At 37.7% G+C, this 21,973-nt stretch overlaps 1 protein-coding gene and 1 non-coding gene across 3 annotated transcripts in view; one reads left to right on the plus strand and one right to left on the minus strand.

Moving 5' to 3' along the window:
• The window catches only part of SP4 (Sp4 transcription factor), an 80,895-nt gene that overhangs the window by 8,621 nt on the left and 50,301 nt on the right, over positions 1 to 21,973 (plus strand). The window lies entirely within an intron of this gene.
• Positions 10,653 to 10,726, minus strand: TRNAC-ACA. The gene has a single exon. It is a non-coding gene; the product is annotated as a tRNA-Cys (tRNA).

The following is a 21,973-nucleotide window of genomic DNA, read 5'->3' on the forward strand; positions in this document are numbered from 1 at the left end:
TAGCTGAGGTTTAGGGATCGTAAAAGGAGAGTATCCAGCTTGCCTTGTCTTCTCCCACATAGACTGCGTTTATTATTCCTGATATTCAGTGTTAATATATTGAATACAGCATTGGTGAAACACACAATTCTCTGTCTCTTTGTTGTTATTTTTAATGGTGAAACCTCAGTAGTAGTATTTTGTCCCTTCTTGAAAGAGCAGTTTCAGAACTAAAGAAATTAGTAAATTCTATTTGTAGATAAGCAAGTTCTAACTCTAGTTAGAAATTTTTTTTTTTTGAAATGAGATTTGAGAAGGGAAACAAACATTGTTTTCCTAGTATGTGATAGGTGCTAGGTATTTCTATTATCTCAGTATATCCCACAGTATCCTTGAGATTATTGTGCTTATTTTACAGATAACCTCATTGAGGTTTACTTACATATGGAATCTAAAAGTTGGTACAAATGATGTAGAAAAGAAACTTATGGTTACCAGGGGGTAAAGTGGGTGAAGGATAAATGGGGAGCTTGGGATTGACATATACACACTACTATATGTGAATAGTATATGTAAAATAGATAACTGCTGGGAACCTGCTGTGGAGCACACAGTCGTTGCTTGACCAAAATGATGTAATATGGAGAAGAGGCAGAGCTTCTCCATCGACCCAGCTTCTGTTAACCAGTGAGGAGAATGCAGTTCCAGTGGAAATGACTAGAGCTGTAAGTCACTCTGAGATATTTATTCAAGGTAAGTGAGGAGATAGGGGGCATTTAGTTTCTGTTTGAAAGTATGATCCAGACGAATGCTATCCTAAGGTCAGAAGGAACTTTCAGACTTCATTTCAGGCCATGTCAATAACTTAAAAGTTACACAATATGGAAAAATTGAGCATGAATAAACACCTCAGTTTTTGAAAACACCACACATGATAGATGAGCTTGATAACTGCCCATAACAGAGTCCTTTAATGAATTACGGAATAGTTGCCCTCTGAATATTTAAAGGAATTCAGAAATCACTGGGAGCCAGTATGGGTTCACCAAAGAACTAGGTTCACAAATTCGTTCTTTAGAATTTCTGGATGAGTATACAAAGGAAATAAAATCAACACAAAGTATCTTGATTTCAGCATTGATAGTCATGATTTCTTTAAAGACTTGTACCTAACTATTATGTGAAAAATGTTGGCTGTGTTCCTCAGTAAAGGTCTCTGGTATTGTGGCATAGGGTTCTATACTTGATACAGTCCTGTTGAACATTTTTGTTTGTTTGTTTCAGATTTCATACCTGAGGTTTACCTATTGACTGAATTCAAAGATGAGACAAAGCTAGGGGGTATTGCTAATAATTATGAGAGGGCATAGAATTGAGATGCCAAGTGATTTTCAGTTCAGTTCAGTTGCTCAGTCGTATCTGACTCTTTGCAACCCCGTGGACTATAGCACGCCAGGCTTCTCTGTCCATCACCAACTCCTGGAGTTTACTCAAACTCATGTCCATTGAGTCAGTGATGCTATCCACTCATCTCATCCTCTGTCCCCTTCTCCTCCCGCCTTCAATCTTTCCCAGCACCAGGGTCTTTTCAAATGAGTTAGTTCTTCACATCAGGTGGCCAAAGTATTGGAGTTTCAGTTTCAGCATCAGTCCGTCCAATGAATATTCAGGACTGATTTCCTTTAGGATGGTGATCTTACTAGACCAGGATGCTGGACAAGAACTAGCAACATAAATGTAACGGTTAGGATCCTCTATTTAAAGTTGTCGGGTTGGGGGGGCACGATTTTATACCTACAAGATGGAAAGCATGGTGTGGCAGCAGGACATGTGAAGATGCTTTATTGGCTTAACACAAACGAAGAGCAGAGTAAAGCGCCTGTATTTTGTACTTCTCAGACCATGTGCAATATTGTGTACATTACTGGATGTGGCACATTTTAAGTGGGACAGTGACAAACTGGCAAGCATATCAAGAAGGGTTCCCAGGTTGAAAAGTGTGGAAGGCATTTCATACTAACAATAATCAGGGGGGGTGGGTATCATTAAAAGAAAAGAAAAAGTGTGACAGCTTCTTTAGATATGTGAAGAGCTTTTTTAATTGATGAAGTTCTGTTATGTTTGTCCCTGGGAAACCAATAGAATCAGTATATGTATATACAGATGCCTGCCTGCAATGTGGGAGACCTGGGTTCCATCCCTAGTTTGGGAAGATCCCCTGGAGAAGGGAAAGGCTACCCATTCCAGTATTCCTGCCTGGAGAATTTCATGGACTGTATAATCCATGGAGTTGCAAAGAATCAGACTTTCACACATACACACAATCCTGTGTAGAAATGGAATAGTTTGTTTCATGAAGTGGTGATTTTCCTAGTGTTAGAGGCTGGATGCCCATCTATCAGAGACACTAAAATATAGAAGAATTTCCTATATTGTATAGAAGGTTTGATTAGATAATTTGTGAGTTTTCTAATTCTAAAATTTAGGATTCTATGAATATTTGAGTACATAGTCTATTCTGGGTACTTTCATCCAGCATATGGTGAGAGCTCTGTATAAGTCTTGTTAAGCTTACATGATTGATTAAATAGGGATTTGGTTGGGGGAGGTAGGGGTTGAGAGTCATGTTTACCATTTTTCTTATTACAAAGGCAGAGTGATTAAGATGATTTCTATTAAGAAATTTACGTAATACTTTAGTTCATAAATTAATAGTTTTCTGTTCTCCATTATTTGTTAGACTTAGTGATTGTGCCCTTAGATGCCATTTTTCTGTTATTTGTACTTCTATTAGGTGACTACCAAAGCATTAGTGTTTTAAACATACACTGAAGTGCTCAATATTGAATTTATAGTTAGGCTATTTTGTCTCAGTACTTTAAGCATAGTCATATATCTGATGATGTCACTTTAGTATGAACAATGTGATTACTTTTTCTTGAGTGGACTTGAAGAGCAGTTGGAAAATCCAGGATCCTGATGTGGTTCAAACTCTGGGAAGCACTTAGAACTTCCAGTCTGTTAATGTGCTCTGTGCAGTAAGCAAACCCAATAGGCCTGTCTTTTTGGCTCAGAATATTTAGCTCAAAGGTGCTTTAAAAACCATTTGAGGCCCCAGACCCTTTTGAATAGAAAAAGCAACAATTGAGATAGATGAAGGTTCTCTTTGCCTTAGGTGTGATAATAAAGTTAGGTGAGTTAGGTGTGTGTTAGTCACTGAGTTGTGTCCGACTCTTCGCATCCCCATGGACTGGAGCCTCTATCCATGGGATTTTCCAGGCAAGAATACTGGAGTGGGTAGCCATTCCCTTCTCCAAGGGAATCTTCCCGACCAAGGGATAGAACCCAGGTCTCCCTCATTGCAGGCAGTTTCTTTACCAGCTGAGCCACAAGGGAAGCCTGAGAATATGGAGGGGTAGCCACTCCTTTCTCCAGGGGATCTTCCCAACCAAGGAATAGAACCCAAGTCTTCCACGTTGCAGGCAGATTCTTCACTGTCTGTGCCACCATGGAAGCCCCAATAAAGTTATAGATGGAGACTATCTGGGCTTGATCAGAGGTGTAGTTCAGGTAGTAGGTTTATTGTTACTGCAGATACATGTACTGGGAGGCTTCCTAGCTCACAGGTATTTTGTTCTTTTAGGTGATCATCAGTCATTTGCAGCCAGAAGAAGAGGCACAAGAGAGGCCCAGGAAAAAAAGTTTATTATACACACAGGTCCTAGAGAAGCAGTCAGTGTGCCCTGAGAAAGAGTCACATGGGAGGTGATGTCAGGGAAGCTGGCTCAACCTCGGACGTGGGGAGCAGAGAGAACAAGAACCCATGGGCAGATGCCTTTATTGGGGGATCAGGGTGTGAGGGGATTTCATTGGTGTGTTTAAATGTTGCTCAGTCACAGGGGAAGGTAGGGGGGAACTTCATGGCAGTAGCCCCCTTATTACATTGGTACACCTGACTGCCTGGGTGCAGTATTCACAGCCTGCTTGTGGGGATGTTCAGGCAGCAATGGAAAATGATATTTTAAAACATATAATGCAACAGAATTGGGAAGTAGAACTCTTATTGGTGGGCACTGCTCTCTGTTAGCTGCTCCATCCAGGGCAAACATGTTATAATTGGAGCGTTAATCTTTTTTTCATTTGTAAAATAGTGTAATTAATTCCTTCCCTTTTTACCTCATAGAGCTGTAAAGGTCAGATCAGATCAAAGTTATAAGAAGGGTTTGGATATTGTAAAGAAGACTGTGTATGGAAGTTGGTAACTTAGTAAAAAACCTATACGTAGCAACTCTCACCCTTTAGAAGAATGTGAGATAGTAAAGTTGGAAAATAAGTAGTTTTCAATATGGATATTGGCTTGAATTAAAGATTAGAAGTATATAAACAACGGGAGTTTGCTCTATGACTCAGGGAACTCAAACTGGAGCTCTGTAACAAACTAGAGGCGTGGGAATGGACGGGAGGTAGGAGGGAGATTCAAGAGGGAGGGGACATATGTACACCTATGGCTAATTCATACTGATTTATGTCAGAAATCAAACCAATGTTGTAAAGCAATCTTCAATCAATTAAAAATAAATATTTTAATAAGATCAGAATTAAAAGAGAGATCTGTATAAAAGGGGTATCTGAAAGCCATGGTGAAGTGCAACTAAGGATATGGGGAAGGGTGTATGTGCAGGTGGAAAAGAAGCAGTGTATTTCAGTGTAGTAAGAACTAAGTGTGTGCTGCATGCTGTCTCTGCAAGCTCTGAAAGTACTTGTCTAAAAAGGATACTTATGTTAGGGAGATAAGGCTTACATACATGAAACAATTATATGACTGCTGCAGTTGCGTATGAGAGTTTACACTCAACTGCTGGGTTTTGAGGTAAGGAGAACACCTGGGAGAGTTCAGAGACAAGTGAGATCAGAGGTCTGCAGTCAACAAGGAATGCGTTCTGTGGTGAAGATTGGTCTAGGAAGTAAGTATTTGAAACTTCGAGGGTAGAAAGGTGAAGAGAGAGGATGTTTTAAGCCAGCTGAACTTGGAATGAAAAGGGTGAAGTACTCACGGGAAGCTTACAGCTAACAGAGAGAGTCGTGTTCTCTCATCTCCGTGCCCCACAGAGGATAGTGGTCTCCAGAACAGCTCAGGGCACGCCCAGTGCACAGCCTGCCGCCCCTGCTTCAGCCAGAGAAGTTCTGTGGTTTTTTGGATTGTGTGCTTAACGTTTTGTTTGAAGAAGAGATTCTGCCAAAGTAATAATAATTTTGAAAAACATGAATCTAGTGGATAGAGGGGATTGAATGGAAAGGTTTGCAAATGATGCTCTTATAGCATTTCTCTAGATAAAAGTGTGGAGAAGTCAGAAATTAGGAGCCTAGAAGAAAGGACGTTACTGGGGTAATTTAACAGTGAGTTCACAGTGGTGTTGATAAAGGCTATGGCAGTGAAGCTGCTTAATACAAAAGATACTTTGTTGAACCTCTCTTTAATACACAGAATGGTGACATGAAATCAGTGTGAAGGGATTCCGTAAAAATAGCACGTTTGCTGGTTTCTTTTCTCTGCTTTGTATTAAGTATGGTAATAGGCATTGAGACACCAAAGGTGAAGTGAGAAATTTGCCTCCCTAACAGTATATTCCCTGTTGTGGAACCTTCCGAATCACTTTGTTTCTAAGACATAATTTTTTTTTGTTAACAATTTAACATCTTGGAAATTGAAATCCACCTCATAATCAAAGGCATGTCATAGTTTAATTAGCATGATAGTTTTTCTTTCTTATCATTTGCGTCTCAGACTTAATGGAATATGATGAATATATAGTTTATTAAAGTACAGTGTGGTTTGTAAAGGCTGTCAATGAGGTGTTCCGGAAGCCCAGAGGAAGGAAAGACTTGCTTGTAGAGTTCTTGGAGTGTTTTCATGGAGAGGGTTTAACACCTGAGCAGGACCTTAAAAGGATGACTAAAAAGTTTGCAAGGTTGGGATGAGGACCGTCATTTCAAGTTACGTTGGATTTTTCATGTTGGAAATGCAGTTAGAGAGTCTTCTATAAACAATGCAGAATTTAGGCTTAGATGAAGGAATATTATTATACATTAAAGTTGCATTGTAAACCTCCTGTAGACAGGAGCTGTGTCTTATGTGTATGATTTTTTTTCTGTTTCACACATCAAGGAATGTTGCTCGGTACATACAATCCTGATAACTAAACTCGGGGAAGGCATACAGGTGGAGGAAAGCTTTGATTTCATAGAAGAATGAGATGGATAGATCCTTGGGATGAGTCAGGATGCATACTTGAAAAGGAATGAGTTTATGATCATAAAAGAAAAAGTGCTTAGTAAAACGAAATAAAAGAGGAACTTGCTTATCTAATTGTTTCATTCATCTAATTGTTTTGAGAGACGCAGATGAGAATCTTAGCAGTAAGGAAAGTTTTAAGGCAAAGTCAAAGATATTTAAAGTCTCAAGGTTGCTTCTGTCCCTCAGAAGTTATCATGTAGGTGCCTCATAATGTGGCCCAAGAGAGTTTAGTCCAGTTGTGTAAATAATGAGTCAAGTCACCACAGCTTTTTGTTCACAGAAGCGGAGCTGCTTTTGCACAGAAGTATAGGAACCAGATAGTGATCTGTGCTGTGGTAAGTGGGTGCCTCCTGTGCCTGGTGTGGGATTGGGCGGGAGGGTGGGAAATCCTTGTTATAGTTGAGAGTGTCTTGGCCAGGGACCTGAGGGAGAAGACGGAAGGAGAAGAGATTAGATGCATATGATGACATGTACTAACAGAACTCATGTAGGATAAACAGTTACACTTAAAGTGGTTTGTAAATCTTACCCATTTTCCCATATAGTTAGATCTACATTTAAATTTGAAACTCTAACATTTGACAGATATTTGTCATAAATACTATGAACTATGACAGTATGCTTATTGAAGGAATAATTTATTTTGTAAATAATCCTATTGATTACTTGTTTTATAGTTTTATAAAGTTAAAGTGCATTGTGTTTTTATTTCTAGAATTTCACCCTTTGTCCTCATTGGTAGGATGTCAGTAGTTAAATTGATTTTAATGATAGGGCAGTAAATGGTTTTAGTAACCTCTTGATAGACTTTCATCCATTTCGTGGACTCCCTGCTGGCAGACTGCATCCATAAATTCAGCCAGCAAATATGTAGCCAGTGTCCGTATTATGAGGCTTGATACCTTGCTTATGAGACTGAATGATATATGGGGCCGAACTTCCACTTTCATAATGTTCTAATAGGAAAAGAAATAATTCTGTTCCCTTTTATGAATGAAACAAGAAGTAAAAGTGTTCTTTAACCCTCAATGTTTGTTTTATGTTTAAACTCACATTTACTGCATGTTTAGAGTATCCCAGATACTGTATGCGGCACTTGACATATTAACTCGTTTATTCTTTAGAACACCCTATAAAGTTAAGTATTGTCAGGTGTAAGAACTGAGGCCTAGAGTGGTAAATAATTTGCTCAAGGTCATCTAATCTCCGTACACATTTTGTCTCTAGAACCCTGGGACTGTAACCATTACACTTGTCTCTCACCATAAAGTCCCCATGTACTGTACAGTGTATTTCCTGTAATCAGTTGTGGAAACAATTCATTGTCTCAAAGTGTCAGACATTGTGCTTAAGCATTATATGTATGTTAACTCATTTGATTTCGGCATCCTCTGAAGCAGACAACAATGGTTACCTCAGTTTTTAGAACAGGAAACCAAGGCTATCAGAGGTTAGTGTCTTGGCCAAGGGCATACAACCAGTATGTTAGGCAGCTAGTAAGTGAAATACTTCGTAAGACTGTTCCAGGTGAACAGGACTGTCTTTACAGCTAAGCAGTATGATTTTAAGTTATGTTACTGTAATTGTTGTAGTATGTTCAGTAAATCACTGATACCTCTATCTCTAGGTGAGCCCTCTACTGTTTATTGACCTTTGGAGCGCAGGACTTATGTGCCACAGGGAGAATTAGAATTTTTAAAAATGTATTGCTTTATGGTATTCTGTGTTGATAGGGAATTTGAAACTAATAAGAACACTTCCTTTAGTAAATACATATGTACCGTAAACTGATTTTGAATGAATTTTGAAAAACAGATTTTTAAGAATATAAGCTATAGAGGAGTCTTATTTCATTTTCATTAATATTTGTAAACTATTACTATTAGTATTTAATATGTTAGTTTTGTATTAAGCAATATTATTAAATACAGGTTAGGCCAAAATTTCATTTGGTCCTTTGTATACTGTGTTATGGGAAAACGCAAATGAACTTTTTGACCAATGCAATATCAGCATATATTGATAATTAATGTCTGTTATATTAATTTATACACACTGATATTTAATTATATTAATACAAAATTGATACTGTTATCAAGCATACCGACAGGTATACCATAAGGCCTGTATTTCATGACTTGCTGCTTGATCAGGATGTGATGTGTCAGTACAGATACAAGTTTTTCTACTTTCTGAAGTAAATATCATTAAAAAATAACTTTTAAAAACCCAGAGATCATAGGAATTATATGTATAGAATGTGTATTCTTCAGATAATTCTGCATGTCATTTTTATGTAGCATTAACTCATTTGACAAGAGTGATGCTATAAATTTATTATGGTTGTTTAATGGATAATAAACAAGATATTTTGAATATCTGCCTCTGTGTACTGCACATTGTTCTAGGTGCTGGGAAACAAAGCAGACATGTTCTTCTCTACTCGTGGAACCTGTACTTTGTGCTACATGACGTTTGTTTTGTATCAATCTTACGTTATAGCTTTTTTTAGGGATGAGAAAAATTAAGGCTTAGAAATGGTAAAGAACTTGCCCAGTGTTACAGAATTAACACGGGGATTGTGGGGAAAGAATCCAGATTCCACCTAGACTCAAAATTATTGTTTGATCGTTAATCATGGTTAAGTCCTTGGGGACAAGGAAGTTGTTACCATGAAAAAGTTTTAAAAGTGCCCCCCCCACCTCAGTTTTAAAGAAACAAAGTACCAAAGAGAATTAAATGCTAATTTACATTTTATATGAGTTTAATACACCAGAGTAAATATAGTGGAGGAGATTGGAGTGTATTTTCAAAAGATGGGATTGAGTTCATTTTGTCTGTCTGTGAGTTTGTGTATGTATAATATATGCATACACATTTACATAAGGGGATTATATTCTATACCTGTGGACCTGTTCATCACCTTCCTTGTTCCTCTAATTCTACCCTATAATTAAGGATACCAACCCATTTGGGGGTAATCCTAAAAAATTAGCAGCCCTCCTCACACTCCACCCTCAACTCAAGTCACAAAGAAAACTTGATCGTTGAAACGAAAGTATTCAGACAGCTCTCAGTGCTTTTTAAAAGGATTCTTTGGCAGCTATGTGAGCTGGCAATGATAACTGTGTATAATTTTTGAACTGGAAGGCAAGCATGTTTCATCCCATAAGCAGTTTGTGATGAGTAGAGGTAACTATGATATATTTAAGAAGTCTTTGTTTTTCCCTTTTGTTACAATGAAATATATGTATATGTATGTATTTTGTAAAATGAAATATTTGAGGTATTTTTTAGTATAAAAATTCTATCATTTTAAAGACAAATGTATGGAAAAAATTTTGCACTTAAATTTTATTTCAGTGAACCAAGAGGAAAATTCAGGAAAAATATCATTTAGCAATATTTCTAGTTTTTTAAATCAAATTAATTACTTTTTGGAGTAAAACTCTGAATATGTCAGCATTTCAAAAAATGTCAGAGTTTGTTCTTGTTTCGGCAAATCTTTGAAATCAAATCTAATATTGAATCTACGCTATTGCCCTTTAAAGAAGGTCATTTATCTAAGTTTGAGTCATTACTAAGGATTTGCAGATCTTTTTTAGAAAATGACTCTCTGCTGTCTTTTTAAACTAGACACATGCCTAGCCATCAGCAGAGATGAGGGCCAGGCCCCTAAACCCTGGGGCATTCATATTGCCATCTGGGACCTCCTATGACTTACTCAGAATGCCCTTGCCAGTGGATACAGACATTGAAGATGCCTGGTCAGAGACCAGCTGCCTCTTAAGACAGGAAGTGTGCTTGCCTGGACCTGAGCTTCTCGGTAGCTGACAAGCAGCATCAATAGCCTTGTGAGAATAAATACTGCTGAGAACCCTCTTAGGTGGTGTTACCTCCTAACCTTTCCAAAAGCTAGTTCCTGATATTCAGGCCAGAGATTTTACTGTCGTTTTTGCTCCCTTCCTGCTTTCTAACTTTACGGTAACCATCCCAACAGACCTGACCGTTTTATTACCTTAGCACCTCATGCCTTAGATTTCTAGTCAGCCTGCTCCGTGGAAAATAGTGTAAACTCTACAAATTTAGAAGTAGAAGAATTAGGTGGATCTTTTTTGTCTCAGTTTCAAAGGAGAAAATGTCTTACTTCTTATGCTAGAAGCTGAAGAATATGACATCTGATTTGTAGTCCAAAGAGATCTCATAAGAGAACTTGTATTTTCATCTGCTTGAACTTTAGAATTTTCTGCTTGGGGGTATTAAAGTATGAAGAACTCCATTTTCAGCCTCATACACTGTAGCCTACGATGCTCCTCTGTCCATGGGATTTTCCAGGCAAGGATACTGGAGTGGGTTGCCATTTCCTTCTCCAGAGGATCTTCCTGACTCAGGGATCGAACCTGGGCCCTCCTGCATTGTAGGCAGATGCTCTACCGTCTGAGCCACCGGGGAAGTAAAGGGGAGTTTAAGGTAGACTCCAGCTGCTACCTTGGGAAGAAAGTGCTTCTCTGAATGGTGGGTTGTGCTGAATTCAAGATGCATATGTAGAATGACTTCTATGAGGGATTTTTTTAAATTAAATAATAACAAGACAGGATTTTTAAAACAAATGCATTTCAAAAGCAATTTTAATATAATATTTGCTTGGATTTCGTTTGGTAAAAAGCTAATTTGAATTTGTAGAAACACTTTTAAAAGTTTATATTCCCCGTGATTACTGAGAAACGAAAGAGTTGTTTTGGTAATCAAGTCTTTAAAAGGTTATGGAAAGTCTGGCACTCAGCTATTATACTGAAGTTTAAAAAAACAAAATTGTGCCTTCAGATATAACTTAAAAGCACCACTAGTAAAAGATTTATTTATTTTATGTTGTTAAGAACCCTACATGCTTTTCAGTATGTTAGCCCAGTTGTTATAGTAAAGGCCATCGAGCTGTCAATCCTCATTGTTGAGGCATAGTTAACTATTTCTTTCAGCATGAGAAAACTATAGGTTTAACCTAAAATGAAGGAGATGTGGTGCTGGTGAAATAGACAGGAGTTAAGACCTGTCCTCGGTCCTCTGATCTGCCAGGTACTGTCTGTGACATGACAGTGCTAAAGGATGGCCTTTAGCGTTCTTGAGCCGTAGTTGTAATCACCTGATAACAAGATGCTTACTAAACTGGGTTTTTCTGAGAATTAAATGCAGTAGCATATAAAAATGTTTGGTAAATACCAAAACATTTGTATTTGTCACAAAATATTTGGTAAGTACCAAAAATTTGGATGTAAATTATTATTATTATAAACTTACCCTTAATGCTTTTCTTCTAAATCAATATGTGTGTGTTTAGCATTTTGCAGTCTCATTTTCTATTACATGTTCATTTTTGTTTCTGTGACATAAACCACAGTTCTGGTAATGTAGTAAGTATTTAAGTAAAAAGAAGTGAGACTGCTCTGTTGGGTTAAGTGGGTGCGTGAACTGTGGGTTTTATTTTGTTTTCTGATGCTTTGACATCTGGGGCCTCACCGATCCTGAAGGAACTGCCCTTTCCAGGGTTGAGAAGTTCCTGGAGATAGTAAGCACCTCCACTTTGAGTGTGCTTTTCAGTACAAACCACTGCAGAGCCCGCTCCCAACCAGCCACAGTCTTTGCGGCCCTCATGCTTCAGGCTGCGGTCTACCTACTCTGGTCACAGGGCCAGGCACCAGACAACAAAGGGCAGCCCTCATGCCCTGGAGCCACTTCCAGTGGCCATTCCACACTGGCCAATCCCAAGCCTGCTTCCCCTGCCTCTGTTTCTCCTGACGCACACCTTTTCCTGTTGGTGGAAACCACAGTAAAGGCCCTCGTCCCCATTTCCCCCCTGCCCTCTGCCTCCTCACCCACCCTGGGCTTCCCTGTGTGGCCTCCTGGCGCGTGTGTGCCACTTTCTCGTGGTAACTGAGTAACTCTCTTTTCACCCACAGTCTTCTCAGCTTATTTGAAAATAGTTTTAAAATGGTAGACTGATTTACTTCTTTTAATTCTTAAGGCTAAGAATCTGATTACCAAGAAATAGTATTTAATACAAAGTTTTAAAGTTTTCTTTAGAACTAACTAAAACAGAGATTCGGACTGGTATCAAGATATGTATGTGTGTAGGTGAATATATACATATGTTCATGTGTATAAAAAATTTTTTTTAACCATATTGGAAGATTACAGAAATTCTGATATGTAAGTGACCTTTACAGATCATCTTTTTGTTTATAAGACCCAAAGGGAAATGTAAATTTACCCAAATCACATCTTCAGTTATTAGCAAAGTCAGGATAACCCATGTCTTAACTCCCTGAGGCTTAAATAGACATGCAGGTGTCATAAGCATTTTTATTAGGAAGAAAATTGTTGGCAAGTTTTTCTTGCTTCTTCCCTTTCTCAAAGGAATAAGATCTTAAAGTTAGTTTTATTTTCTCCTGTCCCAAGAGGCAGTGGTTTGGTTGCTAAGTAATACTTCCAATTGTTACAATTTTTTCATTTAGCAGAACTAAAATTTAATATAGTTATTCAATTTTACTTTGTAAACTATTTTTAATTCTAGAATCCAGATATTTGTGTCCACAATTCACTCATTTTGTGTCTGAGTTCCACTTCTTTTTTCTTCCTTTTGTTAGATTGTCAAACTTAGAAACTTAAAGCAAGTGTTGTACTAGATACTTTGTTGTAAATATTTTTCTAAAGTATTTGTACTTTTATGACAAATTCAGCTGGGCCAAATAATTATTTCATGAACCGAGATAATATGACAAGAAGTTGTGAGATCAGTGAATTTATAGTGGAAGAAAATGAGTTAGGAGTTTTGGTGGGTTTTCTAATTAAGTCCCCTCCCCCCCACTTTGGCTAATGAGGTAAGAGGTAAATATACAAGATGTGGGGTGAAATAGCTTTCTGCAGTGTTCTGTATTGCTGGGTCTTAATGTAAATATTGAGTCAAGTTTGGCTCTTTCACATTTGAAATAGAAAGGAGAGGTGTTTTTTTTTTTAATTTAATTTTTATTTTATATTAAGAGTATGCTTCATCTACAATGTTGTGTTAGTTTTAGGTGTATAGCAAAGTTGTTAGGTTATATACACACATATATCCATTGTTTTTCAGATTCTTTTCCCATGTAGTTTATTATGGATATTGAATAGAGTTCCCTATGCTATACAGTGGGTTCTTGTTGTCTATTTTATGTATAGTGGTGTGTATATGTTAATGTGAAAGAGAAAAGTATTAGTCACTCAATTGTGTCTGACACTTTGCAATTTCATGGACAGTAATTGCCAGGTTCCTCCATCCACGGGATTCTCCAGGCAAGAATACTGGAGTGGGTTGCCATTTCCTTCTCCAGGGGATCTTCCCTATCCAGGGATTGAACCTGGGTCTCCTGTATTGTAGGCATATTCTTTACCTTCTGAGCCATGAGGGAAGCCTATATATATTAATACCAAACTCCTAATTTATTCCTTCCCCTACCTTTCCTCTTTGGTAATCAGGTTGTTTTCAAAGTCTATGAGTCTCTTTCTGTTTTGTAAGTAAGTTCATTTGTATCATTTTTTAAGATTCTACATGTGAATGATAGAATTTTTTTTAACTTTGCCTAGTATGATAATTTCCAGGTCCAGCCATGTTGCTGCAAATGGCAAAATTTCATTAATTTTTTGACTAATATTCCATTGTGTGTGTGTTTGTGTGGTGTATATGTAACCACATCTTCCTTATCCATTCCTCTGTTGATGGACATGTAGGTTTCTTCCATGTTTTGGCTATCGTAATATATGTAGTGCTGCAGTGAATATTGAGGTGCATGTATCTTTTCAAATTGTGATCTTCTGCAAATATATGCCCAAGAGTGGAATTACTGGATCATATGATAGTTTAATGTTTAGCTTTTTAAGGAATCACCTTCATACTGTTTTCCATAATGATTGTACCAATTTTAGATTCCCACCAACAGTGTAGGACGGTTCCCTTTTCTCTGCACCCTCTACAGCATTTACTATTTGTGGACTCTTTAATGATGGGCATTCTGACTGGTGTGAGGTGATAACCTTTTGTAGTTTTGGTTTGCGTTTTTCTAACAATTAGCATGTTGAGCATCTTTTCATGTGCCTTTTGGTCATCTGTATGTCTTTTTTGGGAAAATGTCTGTTTAGGTCTTCTGCCCGTTTATTGAGGGGGCTGTTTGTTTTGATATTGAGGTACGTGAGCCCTTTGTATATTTTGGAGATTAGTCACATGTTGGTCACTTCATTTGCAAATATTTTCTCCCATTCTGTGGGTTGTCTTTTCATTTTGTTTATGGTTTACTTTGCTGTTCAAAAGCTTTGAAGTTTAGTTAGGTTCTGTTTGCTTATTGTTTGTTTCTATTTTCTTTAGAAAGTGAATCCCAAAAGATATTACTGCGATTTGTATCAAAAAATGTTCTGCCTCTGTTTCCCTCTAAGAGTTTTATAATATCCAGTCTTTAATCCATTTTTGGTTTATTTTTGTGTATGGTGTTAGCATAATGTTCTAGTTTCATTCTTTTACTTGTAGCTGTCCAGTTTTCCCAGCACCACTTGCAGAACAGTCTGTCTTTTCTCCCTTTGACATTCTCGCCTCCTCTGTTGTAGATTAATTGACCGTTAGTGAATGGGTGTATTTCTGGGCGCTCCGTCCTGTTCCATTGATTTCTGTGTGTTTGGTGAGAATATCACACTGTTTTGATGACTGTAGTTTTGTAATATAGTTTGAAGTCCTCCAGTTCTTTCTCAGGACTATTTTAGCTGTTTGGAGTCTTTTGTGATTCCATACAAATTTTAAAATTTTTTGTTCTAGTTCTGTGAAAAATGCCATTTGATTTGATAGGGATTGCATTGAATCTGTAGATTGCCTCAGGTAGTATAGTTTTGACATTTTGACAATACTGATTCTTCCAATCCAAGAACATGGTATGTCATTGTCTGTTTGTGTTATCTTCGATTTCTTTCATCAGTGTCTTACAGATTTCAGAGTACAGGTCTTTTTCCTCATTGGGTAAGTTTATTCCTATGATTTTATTCTTTTTGATGCAGTGTTAAGTGGGGTGGTTTCCTTAATTTCTCTTTCTGATCTTTCATGGTTAGTGTGCAGAAATGCAAGTGATTTCTGTGTATGAATTTTGTATCCTGCAACCTTACCAAATTCATTGATGAGCTCTTGTAGTTCTCTGGTAGTGTCTTTAGGGTTAGAAAGGAAAGGTGGCTTTAAGTTGGTCCTCCACACGGACAGTAGTGATAGTTCTCCATTTCCTCAGTAAACCAAACTACATATGATATAATTAGATTGAAAGGAAAAATTTAGCTTAAACTAGAGAAATGCATTCATAATAAAGTAAATAATTAAATAGGGAACAACTTATTGAGAGAAGATTTAAACCTCTGCCCTTCAGAATTTTTTATATATTAACTACCTGTCAAATTGGAGAAGGAAATGGCAACCCATTCCAGTATTCTTGCTGGGAGAACCCCATGGAGAGAGAAGCTGGTGGGGTTCTTGGGGTTGCAAAGAGTTGGGCACGACTGAAGTGACTTAGCACGCACGCACCTGTCATATTGTTCTAGAATTGCATGTCAGCTACTCCCCAGGGATTGTCTTAATTTGTAAAGTAAAAAAAAATAAATTTTTTGATCATAGAATAAAGCACTTGGCAACTTCTATATACTGCAACCTTAAATCATGGAGGAATGATATTGAATAATAACCTGATACATTTGGGGAACTCATAGACTTAAATTTTTTTTCCCCACTTCCTACCAGATTTCCCATCTCATGTTTTTCTTGCCAGCTCTTGCACCTGATCTGCTAGTGGTCCTGAAATGCTGTTATTGCCATAGCATTCAGCTTTTGTAATTGAAAATGTGGCCGTAAGTTGGAGCTAAGTAATGGTTCCCTATGCTACTTCTAATAGTAACCTGATTATCTTTGCTTCCTCCACTGTGCATAGACAGTGCATTGTATATAGTTACAGCCTGAGATTTATGGTTAGTCGCTCAGTAGTGTCCAACTGACTCTTTGCAACCCCCAAGTACTGTAGCCTGTCAGGCTCCTCTGTTCATGTGATTTTCCAGGCAAAAATATTGGCGTAGATGGCCATTTCCTTCTCTAGGAGATCTTCCTGACCCAAGGATCAAACCCAGATCTTCTGCTTTGCAGACAGATTCTTTACCATTGAGCCACCAGGGAAGCCCCTGCTTATAGTTGGTGCTTAATAAATATTTGACTCAGTAGATGCAGCTCTGTTTTTTTAAAAAATTGTATTTAAAATACTTGATTCTGTTTTTTATATAGTATGTGGTCATTTTTCAAAATTTGTCAACTGTTTCAAGGACTGATATTCATTTTAACTGTAATAAAAATAAGCATACAGAAACTTTGGATTTCACCTTTTAGAATGCTTTGCCTTTTTTGTTAGCTGAATAAAATACTTTAATGTCATGGTGATATGAAAATCTCAATGTTCTGTATTGCTGTAAAATCTTTTGATTTTATTTAATGACATTCTATATTGAGTTTGTTTATTTATTGTAATTGCTCATAAAAGTCACCCTAATCAGTTTTTTCTTGTGTTTTAGCATTATAGTTGCTTTTTGTACTGAAATGTTAGATAAACATTGGACAGTCATAGTCCAGATAAGATAAATCTGGCCAAATTTTACACTTTATTGTTTAGGATATTAAAATCATTCAAAATTCATTGTATATTAATTAAAACTAAAAATTTTAAGTGATACAAAACTACTAGTGGCCTTTGGGAGATTATAACTAAATGTAGTTTTGTTTTGTTTTCAATCTCTCTTTGTGTTTAGAGAATTTACTAGGTCTAGAAATAAGAACATTTGCATGTTCCTTTCCTTTTCAAAATCAGGAGTATTCCTTAGTAATGAATAGATTGTTGTCTCTCCAAGCTGATAAAGCACATTGAATTTTTCCAAGGGGCAGTAAAGTAGAAATGGAAAATAATAATTAAACTCCCTAATGTGACAGAGGGGATAGGAATATGAATGTAATCCACTGGGTTTTTTTTAATTAGTTATTTCTTTATATAATTTATTTCACAGTTATTCCTGTATATCATGGTTAAGTGTAGAAATAATCTTGATACACCTTAGCTGTGAATATTTAAAAGAAATATTAATATAGGTATCTTATAAATTCATGCATGGTATTTTGGAGCTTTATCGTGGTGAAGAAATTAAAAGGACAATATAAACTTAATTCTTAGAACTATTTTGAAGAGAAAATGTAGAGATCATTTATTAAGAATTAGGCTTTGATTATAATTTTATAGTGGAGCTCATTCATTTCCTTGTCTGCACACATCTTTAAATTATTTAAGTTAGTCTGTTCCATCAAATGAGCAAACAGTTCTGTCTTTTAAGGTTTATTTCTGTAAATGAGTTTTTAAGTTAATCATACTCTGAATTTTTATAAGTGAACAGAACCTTTTCTTTGCCTATGTTCTAATTCCCCCACAAATATGCCAAATGTTATTTCAGTTCAAGAATAGTTTTAAAAATTCTCCCCCTGTTCCTCCAAAGGTGTGCTCATATTCATCTCATCTTAATTGGAAGTGAGAAGTGGTGACTAGTACAGAATTGTCCTCAACTGAAGATGGGGCTGGATTACATTTCAGAGAATGTAGGATGGTTCTTACATGGTTAGAATGATCCTTTCTATGGTTTTAGAGAAAATCTGTGGTGGGTTTATGTACACTTGAAAGTAGAAAGCTAGTCTTTCCTGGTTGCTCAGTTTCCTATTAGAGATGAATCTTAGAATAGCTGTCTATATGGGATTAGGCTGATTCATGACAGGCTAACAGTGTTGGCCTAGCCTCTCTTGGCCCTGAACTGCACAACTATTTTAAGCCATGAGCCTAAGAACTGTCAGAGCATACTGTACCCTGCTAGCTCTGAGTGCCACTTCTGTATTTCCCAGCCTGGACAGATCAACTGTAAACTTCAGTACATTCAAGGCTCTCATTCAAGGGACTTTCCTAGTGGTCCAGTGGCTAAGACTCCATGCTCCCCTTACAGGGGCCCCAGGTTCAATTCATGGTCCGAAAATTGGGTCTCACTTGCCACAACGAAAGATCCTGCTTGCCACAACTAAGACCCAGCACAGCCAAATAAAGAGGAGGAAAAAAAATTTTTTTTTTGAAGACTTGCCATTCTAATGTTTTAGGAATCCACATCAACCTAGACAGGCTAGCTTGCTTTGACATACTATATTTCATTAAAATAAGCATCATTGGTTGGGGAAGATAATTAAAATCCAAACCCTATATTTTATTAGTACCTGTTTATTACTTGTTTGGGTGAACTGCCTGTAAAACAGAAAAATTCCATCATTTGATAATCATTGTTAGAAAATTTTGCTGTTTTCAGACGCCAGTACACTAATGCCTGATTCTGTGATTGCCTTTGCACATGGTCTCCACTCTCATGTCAGATGACTTTTTTCTCATGTTTCCTATCACTGAGTTGTTAGTGTTCCTGGTTGCTGATTTCTCTTTTTTTTATTATCTCTCAACTACATATCTTCTGTGTGATTAATCCTTAAGTTCCTACTAAGTGTAGGCACAGGGCTAAATTCCTAGAACATCAAAGATGGTATAAGACATAGTCCCTGCCTTCAAAAAAAGCTTCTGTTCTATGAGGAGACAGAATATTTATTAAAATGAGAGACGGTGCATAGAAATAATACATAGTGGCACATAGTAAAATTAAACTGAATGATAAGAGGTGGTTACATTGAAATTAAAAGTTGGAGGATGTCACTGAGAGACAAGATGGAAATAAAGGCTTTCTAAGGGAACATTTCATGCAAAGATGGGCACAATCAAGGACAGAAATGGTATGGACCTAACAGAAGCAGAAAATATTATGAAGAGGTGGCAAGAATACACAGAAGAACTGTACAAAAAAGATCTTCATGACTCAGATGACCACAATGGTGTGATCACTCACCTAGAGCCAGACATCCTGGAATGTGAAGTCAAATGGGCCTTAGAAAGCATCACTACGAACAAAGCTAGTGGAGGGGATGGAATTCCAGTTGAGCTATTTCAAATCTTGAAAGATGATGCTGTGAAAGTGTTGCACACAATATGCCAGCAAATTTGGAAAACCCAGCAGTGGCCAAAGGACTGGAAAAGATCAGTTTTCATTCCAGTCCCAAAGAAAGGCAAGGCCAAAGAATGCTCAAACTACCACACAATTGCACTCATCTCACACGCTTGCTCAAAATTCTCCAAGCCAGCCTTCAACAATACGTGACCCGTGAACTTCCAGATGTACAAGCTGGTTTTCAAAAAGGCAAAGGAACCAGAGATCAGATTGCCAACATCTGCTGGATCATCGAAAAAGCAAGAGAGTTCCAGAAAAACATCTATTTCTGCTTTACTGACTATGCCAAAGCCTTTGACTGTGTGGATCACCACACACTGTGGAAGATTCTAAAAGAGATGAGAATATCAGACCACCTGACCTGCCTCTTGAGAAACCTGTATGCAGGTCAGGAAGCAACAGATAGAACGGGACATGGAACAACAGCAGACTGGTTCCAAAGAGGAAAAGAAGTAGCTCAAGGCTGTATATTGCCACCCTGCTTATTTAACTTATATGCAGAGTATATCATGAGAAATGCTGGGCTGGAGGAAGCACAAGCTGGAATCAAGATTGCCAGAAGAAATATCAATAACCTGAGATACGCGGATGACACCACCTTTATGGCAGAAAGTGAAGAAAAACTGAAGAGCCTCTTGATGAAAGTGAAAGACAAGAGTGAAAAAGTTGGCTTAAAGCTTAACATTCAGAAAACAAAGATCATCGCATCTGGTCCCATCACTTCATGTGAATAGATGGGGAAACAGTGGCAGACTTTATTTTTTGGGGCTCTAAAATCACTGAAGATGATGACTGCAGCCATGAAATTAATAGTCGCTTGCTCCTTTGAAGAAAAGCTGTGACCAACCTAGACAGCATATTAAAAAGCAGGAAAAAAAAAGCAGAGACAGTACTTTGCCAACAAAGGTCCGTCTAGTGAAGGCTATTGGTTTTTCCACTGGTCATGTATGGATGTCAGAGTTGGACTGTAAAGAAAGCTGAGCACCGAAGAATTGATGCTTTTGAACTGTGGTGTTGGAGAAGACTCTTGAGAGTCCGTTGGACTACATGAAGATCCAACCAGTCCATCCTAAAGGAGATCAGTTCTGAATGTTCATTGGAAGAACTGATGTTGAAGATGAAACTCCAATACTTTGGCCATCTGATGCCAAGAGCTGACGCATTGTAAAAGACCCTCTTGCTAGGAAAGATTGAAGGCAGGAGGAGAAGGGGACGAAAGAGGATGAGATGGTTGAATGACATCACCAACTTAATGGATATGAGTTTGGGTAAACTCTGGAAGTTGATGATGACAGGGAGGCCTGGTGTGCTGCAGTCCATGGCATCACAAAGAGTCGGACATGACTGAGCGACTGAACTGAAGCCTAGGAAGCTTGAACTGATACTTGAAGGAAGGGAAAGTCCTCCCAAGAGTGTGAACTAAGAAGGAATGCATCAGTGGCCAAAGAAACAGCTGGTGCAGAAGAGAAGGAGCGGAAATGTGATTTACCTGTTGAAGAAAGAATTGGTAGATCCTCTTAGTTGGTGGAGACTTTGAGGAAAATGGTAGAAGGTGCAGTTGGTAAGATTGGTAGCAGTTTGGGTATAGACTGAGAATGTCAGACCAAAGACTGGGGACAAGTCACTGAAACAGTGTGTGAGTGTGTTTATTTTTGGAGGGATAGAGGCAGTTTCATTTATGAAAAGGTATTTTAGTTTTATTATCTAGCAGACATAGGAAAAACTGGAAGTCCAATTTTGGGACCATATGGTTAGTTCTGATATCAGTGATGGGAAATCTGAACTTGGATGTAAAATGTGATTCAAGAGACTTCAAGAGAACAACTGACAGGATGTGATGCATGAATATAGAGAAGAAATACTAAGTTTAAGGTAATTATTTGAGTTTGAGCCCAGGTGACCATGAAAATGATTGCACCATTAAAAGAAGTGACATTGAGAAAAACACAGTGATGAGCCTGAGTTTGGTTATTTGTTAAGGTTGAGTTAAAAGTACAACATTCTGTTGGAGATGTCCAGTTTATATTTGGAGATTGGATCTGAGAAGAGGGATCATAGTTGTCATTCTGGATTTGGGGAGTGTCTTCTACATAGAGGTAGTAGTTGAAGTTATGGCAGTATGTGAGGTTGATGAGGGAAACAGTTTTGAGTTTGAAGTGCAGTAGAGTGAGAACTAGCCTTAGGGTTACACTCAGTCTTCTGGGAACAAAGAAGAAAGTTGAGTCGATAAGTGAGTTCAGTCGGGGAGATAGGAAGAGGACAAGATTGTATGTCAGCAACTAAGAGGAATCTCAGAATGTTGAATATTGAAAAGATGATTTGGAGAGTGAGTGTTGATAAAAGTTCATTGGATTTTGTGTTTGAAGCTTTTTTTTTTTTAGCTTTTTTATTTTGGCTGTGCTAGGTCATCATTGCTTTTCACGCTTTTAGTTGCGGTGAGCAGGGGCTACTCTTCGTTGCAGTGCTTGGGCTCCTCCTTGCAGTATCTTTTCTTATTGTGGAGCATCCCCTGCAGATAATGTATAATCCAATGAGAGAGTT

This window comes from Cervus elaphus, chromosome 18 (assembly GCF_910594005.1).
Source record: "Cervus elaphus chromosome 18, mCerEla1.1, whole genome shotgun sequence".
Classification (NCBI taxonomy): Eukaryota; Metazoa; Chordata; class Mammalia; order Artiodactyla; family Cervidae; genus Cervus; species Cervus elaphus.